Here is a 13,481-nt window from a genome sequence, read left to right on the forward strand (position 1 = left end):
CTCATGCTGTATCACACAATCCTTGTACTCGGTCTTTTAATCCTTCCTTCCCCAGACCCTTGAACAATTGTTTTGCTCTCACAGGATGGGGTCATTAGAAAGCAAATTACAGCGTAGAGATCAGTTTCTCAGAAGTTTATGTGGGAGTGCTCTCGGTCAGTACTCACAGAAAGGAAGGAGAGGAAGCTGGTTTGGGAAGAGGGGGATGTAGGCCTACAATGCAGTCTTGATGAAGACCTTAGCACACCCCAAGGGAAGCTCTGAGCCTGGGATGAACCCCATGTCACCCACACTGGATGGAGGCTGTCACGAGGAGGGGTTGTGCTCTGGGTGATGTAGTATTGTGAGAGGGCTGCTATGCAAAATACAACAGATTAAGAGGACGAAAGAAAAGAAATTTATTCTGTCACAGTTCTGGGAGGCTACAAGTCCAAGGTCAAGATGTTGGCCATTTGGTTCCTCCTGATGCTCCCTCTCGCCTTGGCTTGCAGATAGCCACCTTCTTGCTGTGTCTTCACGTGGCCTTTCCCTGGAGCATGTGCATTCCTGTATCTCTGTGGGTGTTCCAATTTCCTCTCATAAGGACTCCAGTCACGTTGGATTAGGGCCCACCCATACAAACTCACTGAATCTTCATTATTTCTTTAAAGGCTCTATCTTCAAAAAGTCACATTTTGAGGTATTCGGGGTTACGGCATCAATGTATGAATTTGCGGAAAATGATTATTTTTGCTGCTGGCGCATTAAAAAAAAAACATTTTCTTTCTGTGTAATAAAACTCCCACATTTTATTCTCCTATAAGAAATTCACTTTAGTTATCCCATAAAGTATTTTTCTTTGGTTTCTTCCTTTTTAAGTTTCCTTACAAAGTAAAAACCATACATAAGAGGATTTAAACCACGAACATGGCACGTGCCAATATCATTTGTGACATAACATGCATCTTTAGCTGAAGGCTAACTGTTATAGTACTCCCAGCACCTGGGCAGTAAATTCTTTATTCCTGGAGGGGAATCTGGGCAACACATTACAGCATCCTCTAAAGGCAAGTACTGTTACCGACTGAAAGTGTATGTCTCCCGCAAATTCACACACTGAAATTCTAACCCCCATTTGGATGGTGTTAGGAGGTGAGGCCTTGGGGAGGTAATTAGGTCATAGGGGTAGAGGCCTCATGAATGGAATTAGTGCTCTTACAAGGAGAGACTAGGAAGCTTGCTTCCTTTCTGCTCTCTTTGGCAAGTGAGGATACAACGAGAAGACGGCCATCTACAAACCAGGAAGAAACCTTACCAGAACCTGACCATGCTGTCACCTTGATCTTGGACTCCAGCCTCCCACAGTGTGAGAAATAAATGTATGCTCTTAATGTAATGTTTGTTCCAGCGGCCCCAGTTGACTAAGACACCGACTCCTTCAAATTGCTCATATTTATTTTTTCTTGTAGCACTTTGTCATAATCCAAATAACTAAAACATTACTCGTCTGGTGTTCTCTAATTATAATTCAAATACCAGTTCTCTCCAAGCAACATCAATGTTCTTTTCTCTCCTTGATACACCTTAGTATGATGCACTGAGCTTGCTTATTTTTACCCCTCACTCCTCTCTAGACTGTGAATTCCATTAGCACAGGAGCCTTTTAGCATTTGGTGTTTGCTTTCTTTATACCCTTATTTTAAAAATTCTAGCACTGTCTCTGGCATGGAACTGTGCTTAATAAAATATGTTTGAATTAATACGGTCCAGGCCCATCTTTCTGTATGTGTATGTGATGTTGTAGCATTCCCAAAGTCCAGCAATCCTCTAACCAACTGAAGGTCCAGCTGATAAGAAACCGATTGCAAACAATAATGTAGGCCTTGCTCAGGCATGTTTAGGGTCATGTAACTTGAGACAACAGCAACAAAAAATTTTCTGACCCAGGTGGAGTAGCCCTTAGGTCTGGATGAAATCACATCATTGATGATTAATTTCTTTGGATTCAGACTTACATTTTCCAAGAGAAATTAGATGCAAAATGCAAATACCACTGGAAGACAAAAGTGTTGCTAGTCCTTAATATTTTTAGATGATTTTGAAAGATGATTTTTTTCTGAGTGCTCTCCAGAAGACAGCTGGCTAAGGAATAATGGCATTTGGAAAAGAGATGTTTTGGTGTTAGGGAAAAAAGGGAGAATAGGGCACTTTGGAGGTATGTTTATTTGACATGAGTCTCACTTAGCTACAGAAAGAGAATATGGGGTGATCGAATCTGGGGCAGAAGAAACCAAAAAATATGAAGGAGGTATTAAAAAGAGGAGGGGGTGGCTGCTAAAAATGAACCTCAGCGGCTTCAGAATATTGCCCCGGGCACTCATCATTATTTCTGAATTTTCAATCCTCATCCAATACCTTCATAAAATATCACCTTTTCCCCATAGAAGACTATGATACAGCATGTCAATTCAGGTCAGAAATGAAATATCAATGCAAGCAAACTGGCATAAAATCAGAGAACACAAGATGGTAAAGGTGGGGTTAGTAATTCTTTTCAATGGCCTCTGAAAAATGTATTGGAGAGCATCATCCAATGCCGAGCACTCAAATTCATGGCAGTAAAGTCGGTGACAGTCTCAGAAACAAGCAAGCACACAAAACAAAACAAAGCCAACTGTCCCCAGTTCGCAGCAAGTGATTTATGTTCTGATTCTTGCAAAAAAAAATCTTCCAAAATGATGAATATTTTAGTCCGTGATTGAATATATCTTACTGTCTACATGCTCTATGAGTAAAAAGCAGTAATTTCTGAAGTCAGTAATCTGGCCATTTCATGAAAACGTAATGTAACAATAGGAATACATAACTTGCTACTGATTTTCAGAGTTAGTAAAATTGATATCCAAAAATAATAGCTGTGTGTTGTGATAGCATTACAGGGCAACATCCTTTCTTACCCCACAACTAAGTTTTCTATTAGGTCAATAGAAGCAGCTATTGAAAGAGAATTAAATGTCTTTTTGACTATGCCCCCTCTAAATGATATGCACATCTTCACTCTTTCACTGTTTTCTATCAACAGGAAAATCAGTGATAATAGATTGAAATTTGGATGCAAAATATATAATCAACGCAAAGTGTGAATGTTAGGTAGAACCGCGAATTGTTATTCAGTGATTTCATTTTTTCAATGTTACGAAAAGTAAAATTCTTTTCATAACAAGACATAGTTACTTCTTTCTCCAAAAACTAAGGGTAGAGAAAGCCTTTGAAAAACAAGGGTGATTCAACAGCATACATTCGGCAAGGGAAAAAAAAAGTCTATTTTATTCTGCCAGCCTTCCCTAGAGAAAGTAATAGAAAGAGCTAGTAAGGAACAAGCCTAAGGCGCCTCTACATACATTTCTTTTCCTTGTGTCACAAAATCACAGTGAAGGCTGAATTACCTGGGAGCCCATAGTTTTAGATAAGAAATTTCTACAATGGTTTCAAATAAATAAAATGTAAAAATAGTACTTTCATTACAATCTATGTGAACGCATACTATTTTGAAATATTCTTAATCTGAGTGATAGTTATTATTACTTAGATTCATAATGTCTTTTGTTTAGACATGAAGAATTGAGAGCCAGAGAACACATTTGAAATGTGCAACCTAATTTTATGATGCATAAAGCAACACTTCCCACAGCTGGGAGTTTTGGAAAAATCTTTTAAGTTTATCAAGACAGTGAGGATATTAAATGAATCAGAAAATCAAGGAATTTTTAGAAAGGAGAAGATTTAGAAATGTTTAAATACAACATTTCAATTTTTTTCATGTAAGTAAATATAAATGTTTTAGGTAAGGAATTTAAAATCCAAATATTAACCTACCAAATAATTAGATCCTTGCCTTTATATTTTCTTAAAGCATGCAAGCAAAGAAGACTGATGTCTCCCACATTTTCCTCATTTACTGAATTGAATATCTTGATATACCACATACTATTGTCTGTCATTAGTATTGATTCCATCTTCTCAAAGAATGAACTCAAAGTTGGTATATTGTTAAAGTTTACTTCTCACTGAGTCTGCTTTTCCTACACTCACACTAGTTCCCAGGAAAACTAAAATCACACTCATTGGTTTGGCTTAATGTGAACACGGTCAATGTGATGCCATCCATAAGTCAGATTTTACTGCCTGTGCCCGGGTGTTCTGGAAAACAAGAGAGGGAGGACTATAGGATATTAGATGGTGACTAGAAAGGTGTGTGTGTGTGTGTGTGTGTGTGTGTGTGTGTGTGTGTGTGTGTTTATATGTTTGTTTCACAAAAAGTAAGGTGATAGTATCGGCAATGCTGTTCCAGGGCCTACTTTTGCTGCATTTTGCTTAGTCATGTTTTCACAAAAGCTTCGCCTTTTGTCAAATAGCCATGCAAACCTTAGATCCTTAAGAGGGAGCTGATTGTTTAAAAATTAATAAACTTGTTACCTGTGGATACTAGTTCACAAGTGAAGTGAGTCTCTTCGTAGTCTTTGAGAATAAAAATACATCATAGACGGGAAAGAAGGGCCTTCCACAAAGACCAGAGACCATCGGCAATGCCTGATGAATGCCTTGTGCTGTCAGTGTGACCTTCCACACTGTTTTGGGGAAAGTTTTCCATTTCTCATTTTTGGACAGAGATTTCCATCCTTTTCAACACCATTTTCTTATATTTCTCTCAATGTCTTTTCTTACGCTAGCTCTTTTCAAACCATTAGGATACATTCATGTACTGTTGAATCGTGTCAATTTCTAAACCCACAAAGTCAAGGAAAACAAAACATGCCTGACTGTTCCTCCTTTGAAAATAGCATCAGTATAAATGTAAAGGTTCATAAAGCTCAGTGAGCTGCTCCTGTCTCATCTTTTTGTTAGTTTGAGCAGTTTTTATGTGGATGAATTTCCTGACAACGTGTTTCATGAACTTACTTTTTGACAGTTTCAGTAGACTGCACAGGCAGTGTTCGCCTGAAATGTACTCATTTCAAAACTCCTTGTGCCCATTACCACCTAAAATAACCCTTTTCCATTCTCCGCAGGATTGCTTTTGCATCTGCTTCACAGTACCCTTATTGTAGTGCATTGGTACCTTTGGATTTAATAAAAATTCCCAACATGGAGACTTAACTTTGGAAACAAAGTGTTGTTTTAGTTTCCAAGACTATTTTTTCATGACTTTTTAATGTAAATTCAAAATTACAGAAAAATTGCAGGAAAAGTTAAGAAACTCTCTTATATGCTTTACTGAGATTCACCAATTGTTTACATTTTCCCCAACTTACTTTATCATTCTTTTACTGTATCCATCTATTATCTATCATCAATTTTCCTATCATCTATTTCTCTCTCTCTCTCTCTCTCTCTCTATCCTTCTATCTAATTTATCATCTATCAATCATTTATCTGTAATTTTTTCTGAATGAATGGAGACTAAATTGGAGATGTTGTACTTATTCACCCTGAAATAACTGTTTGTTTCTTAAAAACAAAGACTTTCTTTCACATAACTGTACTACCATTCTCAAAATAAGAAATTTCAACATTGGTACAACAGTATTATTGAATTCACGGTCATCCGTTGTCTCATAAATGTCTTTTGTAGATATTTATTCCCTAGGAAGAATGCAATCTTACATCACATATTGTGTATACTTGCCATATTGCTTTAATTTCCCTTAATCTGAATCAGTTTCCTCTTAATCTGGGTCAACCTTCCTTGACCTTGACATTTTTAAAGAGAACAAGCCAGGTACTTTATAAATGTCTTTTAATTTGGGTTTGTCTGGTGTTTCCTCATGATGAGATTCAGGTGTGACATTTTGGGCAAAAATACCACATAATGTGTCCCTCTCAGCATATCTTATTATTAAAAAATGATACTGGTTTTTTCCAATGAGAGCTTTTTGAAATGATGCTTTTCTACCTTTGCCCCTTGAGCAGTAACTGAATGGCCCAGATAGCCAAAAAATGAAATACAACCAAATGCAATCTAGTTTCTCAGCTTCCTGAGAAAGAGAAAAAACAAAATATAGATCATACAAAACTAAAGGGAATATATGTTTTTTCCCAACTTCAGAAAGGTCTTTTCTTTTTTATTTTTTATATATATACATATATATATATATATATATATATATATATATATATATTTTTTTTTTTTTTTTTTTTTTTTTGCCTATGTATTCTTTTATTTTCTTCAACAAATACTCATTGCCTACATGCTATGTGCTGTATTTTTTTTTTCCTGTTGGGCACTAAATTCCTTGCAGTCAAATATTTGCTACCCAATGACTTCATTTTGTATCCCAAATAATGCTAATTCCATTCACCATGACAATATCAAAATGCTTTCAAGGAGGTCACAATTTCTTTTTAATCATCAATTCAAAGAAATAGGTTTAGAACCCTAAGCCTATTTACCAGACTACAACATTTTATCTTATTTACCACTCCTGTTATAGAACGTCCCCAGAGTCTCCAGCCTCATTCTCTCTTGAGTCTCCTTGTCCATTTCCGATGACCCCTACTCATTCTCTTTGGTTGCTAAAACACTCCTTGACTTTATTTTTCCTTAAGCTCTCCCTGAAAATTCCCTTCACCTTCTCTCAAATTAGGATCTTCAGTTCTGACTTTTTCCTAGAACTCCCAACCTATCTTTACAGGTGCTTTCTGGAAATTTCCCCTCTGACATCTTACAATTACCTCAAAGTCAGCCCTACCCCTTACCTCTAACCCAGTTTTACTTCCTGTTTTTCCCCAGGGTAGTGGCATCCCTTTGCTTCAGTGTAGAAGATTCTGGGAGACTCAGAGGCTCCCAAAAATTGGCTTTGACTCCTATGGCAGCTGCCCCTCACTGCTTCTCTCTCTGCTGAATCTTGCTGCCCTCAGCACTGAAGGGTGTTTCTAAGAGCACTCACCAATAAAAGCCGTACATGGAAATCTCTCAGAATCAGTCTCCAAGGGAACCTGAAGAACGAGACAGCCTCTCATCTGCTGGACTTCGAAGGAATAGATTTTAATGATTTGGCAGAAATTTCTACATAGAACGGTGCTTTAGAGAAAGGGAGGACATTGGTCTCTTAGGGACTGACTGATGATAAACTATTGAGTTGTATCCCTCCCCAAAAGCATGGAACAGAGTGAAGCCCCACATATGCTGTCCTGCCTCACCTCATCAAAGCAAGCAGGACTTTATATCAGTCCTCCAAGCAGGTTTCACCAGGTGGTAACAACACTGGGACCTGAGCACATGAGCTCCTGGGCTGTCTGGCTATTTCTATACCTGCCTTACCTACTTGGGAATGCTCTGTTCCATCAGGTGATTAGATAACGTGACATTTTATGATTTATTTTGAAACTTTTAGAAATAAAGGAATAATAAAGGAATAAAGCAATCTCCCCATGTATTTTTGAAATCCTGCAATGGTGGGTAATACCTACATTTAAATGCTATAATATAACATTTCACCATAAGCAGACTTATAAGGCCAAGAATAAACAGAGTAAATGACTTCAAGAAATGAAGAAAGAGGTAGATTAATAACACAATTCTTTGAAGTAGTTATGAAGGGGAACAAAATTATTATTATATCTATTGCAGGGCTACATGACATTGTGCACAAATCTATATATATTATACTTTGGCATGATGAATTGTTGGAAAGTTAGCCCTTCGATTTGAGTATGAAAAAAAAATCTGAATCTAGTAACTATTATCCACCCTGTACCTTGCCTCCATTAAAGCAAGTTGCTTGTTTGCACTGAGGTTGAATGAAGACTTTGCCCAGTCTTTACATTTGGTAGGGTCCCTGCCTTCTCAACGTCCAGCACGAATAGCTTTCTACTTCCCTCTTTTCCAAATGTACAGTTTGTATTAATAATATATGTAAAATAGCACACATACTTTGAATACCTTATACATGCCAAGCACTGTACCAAGAACAAACCATATAGTTGGAATTCAAAGTCAGGTACATTCGGTTAAGCGTCTGACTTTGGCTCAGGTCATGATCTCATAGTTCATGAGTTTGAGCCCCACGTCACATTCCATGCCGACAGCTCATAACCTGGAGCCTGCTTTGGATTCTGTGTCTCTTTCTATCTCTCTACCCCTACCCCCTCTCTCTTTCTCTCTCTCCCTCTCCCTCTCTCTCTCTCTCTCTCTCTCTCTCAAAAATAAAGTTAAAAAATTTTTATCTAAAAAAAGTCAAGTATTCTGTTTAGTTACCACAAAATCACCTTTCTGTAAATATATGACCTTATGAATGAAATGTGTATATTCCCTCCAAACTCCTATGTCTGAAGCACCAACTCCTGTATGATGGTATTGGGAGAATAGAGCCTTTGGGAGATAATTAGGTTAGATGAGGTCATGAGGGTGGGGCCCTTATGATGGGATTCATGCCATTACAAGAGGAATCATCACAGGGCTTGCTTCCTCTCTCCACCCCTCACCCCCAACCCACCACCTGATTCATGGACCCAAAAAGCCATGTGAGACAACAGAGAGAAGGTGGCCATCTGCAAGCCAGGAAAAAAGAACTTTCCAGGAAACACATTGGCCTACACCTTGATGTTGTACTTCCCAGCCTCCAGAACTACGAGAACTTCTGTTATTGAAGCACCCAGTCTATGGTATTTTGTTATAGCAGCTTGGACTAAGACATAGGGATTTAATGGGAATGTCAAATGAATTAAAAATGAGAAAATATTCAACAGAGACTGAGGGGCTTATTTGCCATTAGGACATTTTGTGAGGGTATCCTAATCAACAAACAAGCGACTAGATTTTACTTTTGAACAAGCTGCCAATTCTTGACGAGGCTTCGAATCACACTTTTATTTTATTTTTCCTTTGCCTAAGAAATATAGCATTTATGGTTTTATAATCTTTGAGGCAGAAGTGGCTTATGCCAGTTTTTCTTAAAGACTCTGTGCCGTGTTTTCTTAGTCTCACCTAGCACACGTTTCTGATTTCTACCAAATGCATGTTTTCCCAAAAGTTCTTCTCTTAGACTAAATGTAGAACAGTGCTATCATAAAGTTAGAATTTTAAAGACATCACTATGTTTGCTATTAAAAGTAGTATTCAATGTCAATTTTCCAGGCAAAGAACAATATCTCAGCACTGCAGATAGAAAATGAAATGTACGAAACATCCAGAAACATCTGCCAGTCTCCGGTGAATACTCTGCAATCAATCCGTGCTATCATAAAAAATAAGAACAGAGGTCTTTGCTTAGCATTACTAGCACACAGTACCTCATTAACTAACTCAGCCAATCAATTAGGGTCACTGAAAGGTGGCATAATAGGACTTTGGGGGAACATAACCGTTTTCCTCATTAAATACTAACAAGCGAGTTCTCCTACTTTTCTGATACATTATGTTTCCTACATTTCCTCCCTGCCCATTAAATATAGTCCTAATAATCACATATCTGCGTATAGCAGCCTGTCTTTTTAATTTACCTGCTGTATCAATTTTGAACATATTTCCCTGATAGTTACAGATTTTCTTCCTTTGGCAAGAATGTCAATCCAAAACAATCTTACCTTTCATTTATAAACCTGCTTGAATCTTTTAAGTAGTCTGGTAATAAAATGCATGGTGGAAAATTTGAGTGACTGTAAAATGAACTGCATGGAAATTGGAACAGTGATGAGGTGCATTAATAATGTCAAGACGTGTCCCACATATGACACTCTTCTTGCTATGAGGTGGGTGACTAACTAATTGGACAGGAAATCCCCTGTGAACTGGCAGAGGACATTGTGTTTACTCAAGAAACTGTAACGATGTCTGTGCCAATGCTATAGGACTTTCTCTCAGTTTTAACAAGAGCATATAAAAATGCTCTTGCAGACATTTCCTTACACAGTTGTTATATGAATACATTTCAGTTCAATGACTTTTACTACGGAGAAGCTTTTCTTAAACTTGTGGTATTTTTGAAGTCATTTATGTAATTGAGGTAAATTATCTGTATTTGAGTCCGTGCCAGAAGCATATAGTATTATATGTGAGCACGTATCCTTTTTTTTTTTTTTTTTTTTTTGACACATTTGCTTCCCTTGTAACTTTCTGTTCCTCTAACAAACCTGTCTCTCTCAATTGAAAGATCTGTGGTCAGACTTCGTGGGTAGTTAGGAACATTGTAGATTGTCTTCCAGGGTGCCTGAATTATTTCAGAGGAGACAAGGCACCTATATGTGAATTCCTAAAATCATACAAATTTGCCCACCTTGTTTTACAAAAAGTTCAACATGGAGCTGAACTATTTTTGTTTTGATTTTATTCTTCTTCTAATTCATACAGAATTTGATTTTTCTCTTTCATTTTTTAAGTTTATCTATTTGAGAGAGAGAGAGAGAGAGAGAATAAATAGGGGAGGGACAGAGAAAGAGAATTCCAAGCAGGCTCCACGCTGCCAGGGTCAGAGCCTGGCGTGGGGCTTTATCTCCCAAATCCTGAGATCATGACCTGAGCTGAAATCGAGGTGTATGTTTAACTGACTGAGCCACCCAGCCACTTCCATATAAAATTTGATTTTTGTATCCTATTATTCCCACATGAAAAAACACTCCTACATGAAATAGTTAAGTTAAATACCATCTGATCTCTCATATCACGTTACTTTCAGTACCCTTACTGGGTGCTCATTTGGATGAGTCATTTTGTTTCCTTTATTGTTTCTGGAGGACACATTAAGACATCCATACATCTCATGGAAGAGCTGTCCAGAGTCTAGACAACACAGAAAGTGGTCATTTTGGTCTTTTGGAACTTTAAATAGTTCCCATCACTTCCTGGATTTACTTTGGCTACAGACATCTTCTCCATATAAACCCAAGAAAAGATGGGCACTAATACTGAATAATACATGGTAAGTGACAAATAAGTAATAATATTCCCATGAGTGGTTTGCATGAATTTTAAATAGTTGGTTGTTATCATTTAGCAAAATTTATTGTTTAGCATGTTTACAAGGTATACTTATCAAACTTAAAACAGAAAATATAGGTTTCACTAAAAACTTAAAACTTTAATCATGGAAACTCAAACTTATTAACAAAAGCAATCAGTTTCTAAATAGAATTTGTTAAATAATAGTTGGCTGGTGTACTAAATACAACGTGAATATCTAAGTTCTATTTATTTATAAATTCAAGTCACCTAAAGTGACAAAATTTTTCATACTTTAAAAAATGGACACCTTCAGATATAACTGGGGAGTTACACATAAAAGATAAGACTAGAGAGAATCATGAAATACAAATAAAAGTAGCATATTATGGATTGAAAAGTGTGAAAAATGAGGAAATCCTTAATCATTATTTGAATTGTATTATATTCTGATATTAAATTGCATTATAAATGAAAAACTGGAAGAAAAAGGAAAAAGTGTCTCTTAATCCTACTATTCCAAGATAGACATTAGTATTATTTTGATATATATCTTTCCAAGTTTTTTCATGCGTATTTGTTCTTATTAAATTATTATAATAGTAGTATATAGGCATTTTATATACTTCCTCACTTAATATATTCCTGGAGTCTGTGTAATTCATAAGTATGTTTTATTGCTGCATATTATTTCATTGTGAAATTATCAATATTTATATAACTATTTGCCTATTGTAGGTCGTTGAACTTCCCTCCTTCTTCGTTCATAACATTGTGAAAGGCATCTTTGTGCATTTAGTACTTTTTCCTTTTTGATTTTGCTCAGAATAAATTCCCAGGAGTGAAATTCCTGGATAAAAATTCCCAAATACTTTCTCATCTTAGCAAAGTATACTTCGGCTGGTTATGGACTAACGACGAGCTGACGAATGCATACTTTTTCAGCCAATGTGGAAGAGGCCAAAATCTATTCTTTCCTTTATTCTCAGAGCAACCTTCAATTTCAGTTGGCACAGGGCCATGCAGAAGAAAAACTACATTACTTAGGCTCTCTTCCAACTTGTGTGGCCACGTGACTCCACTCTGCTAAAGAAGATAGAACAAGATGCAAATTCATTGTGCGGCAGCTTCTAGGAATGTTTGTGGAAGATAATTTGTGGGCACGCTTTGCCTTTGCCTCCTTACTCCTTTCTCCTATGAGCTTGCTAGAATGGATGTGATGACAGGCCATTGTCATTGCTCCCCAGCATAAGGACAAGGATGTGCCGTACAGGGAAGAAATGGAGAGACCGTGGACCTCTGGACAGCCCCTGCCTTTCCAGGCCTGGATAAAAAATGCAGACCTGATTTCAGTAAAACGAGATTGCTCTGATGATTCTGAAATTATTATTACTTTTTAAATCTTTATTTTTTAGAGAGAAAGCAAGTAGGGGAGGGGCGCAGGGAGAGAGAGAGAGAGAGAGAGAGAGAGAGAGAGGTGGGGACAGAAGATCTGAAACCGGCTCTGTGCTGACAGCAGACAGCCCGATGCAGGGCAGGACCTCACGAGCCTTAAGATCCTGACCTGAGCCAAAGTCGAATGCTCAACCGACTGAGCCACCCAGGCGCCCCTGAAATTAATATTATTAAACAGAGATGCGGTTGTGGAATTTAATTCCATCCCCATGAAAACTTGCCTTCATTAAATAAGTGTTTATAAAGGTGGATGCTAGACCCCTACATACATGCCTCATTGATTATATTTAGCCAACAACTCTATTTTAGTCAACAATTTCACAAAGTAATTCTAGGAGAATACAAATAACTAGATGGTAAAATAAATATGCACACTGCCGTGAAAATTCAAGGGAAGAGATCTCATCTCACACACAAAGTGTAGCTGCCAAGTGTACATACTTCAATCAGACCCCTGGTCTAACTTTTAAGAAAATAGAGGCACTGTGGTATACAAGACTTAACCTTTCATGAGAAGCTCTGACCTTCACAAAGGTCAAATTTCACAAAGCCATAATGCTTGAAGGAATGTTAAGTCATTTGGCAGGGACCTCTTCTTTGGGGTTAGGTTTTCCTGTGCAGATTCGTTAATTCAGAATTGTTAACTCAGTAGTCAACCGACTTGCTGGGGACTCCTCGTTGATACTGTTGCAAGGTCAGAGCTTCTCATGAAAGGTTAAGTCTTGTATACCACAGTGCCTCTATTTTCTTAAAAGTTAGACCAGGGGTCTGATTGAAGTATGTACACTTGGCAGCTACACTTTGTGTGTGAGATGAGATCTCTTCCCTTGAATTTTCACGGCAGTGTGCATATTTATTTTACCATCTAGTTATTTGTATTCTCCTAGCAGCTCTCTTTCTGCCCTTTGGCCACTCGCCAGCCCATCCCAACCCCCATTTAAGAGATGGTAGGCTTTTGAAAGGAGAGAAGCCTGTTCTGCGTTCTCCACGGTGGACACTTCATAAATATTTGGTTAATTGAATTAAATTTCTGAAAGTTATTTGTCTAGCCAGGAAGAATGAGCTGCGTGTGCTCTTAATTCTTTACTCCCCTTCAGCATTCATGCCAACT

General features: G+C 37.5%; 1 long non-coding RNA gene across 1 annotated transcript in view; it reads left to right on the forward strand.

The window, feature by feature from the left end:
- Positions 1-10,724: 10,724 nt before the first annotated feature.
- LOC125923422 (uncharacterized) overlaps positions 10,725-13,481 on the forward strand; it is a 34,226-nt gene continuing 31,469 nt past the window's right edge. Inside the window, exon 1 of the long non-coding RNA XR_007458037.1 lies at positions 10,725-10,895. This is a non-coding gene — a long non-coding RNA (uncharacterized LOC125923422). The remainder of the gene's footprint in view (positions 10,896-13,481) is intronic.

The sequence above is a fragment of the Panthera uncia genome, chromosome B1 (genome assembly GCF_023721935.1).
Source record: "Panthera uncia isolate 11264 chromosome B1, Puncia_PCG_1.0, whole genome shotgun sequence".
Classification (NCBI taxonomy): Eukaryota; Metazoa; Chordata; class Mammalia; order Carnivora; family Felidae; genus Panthera; species Panthera uncia.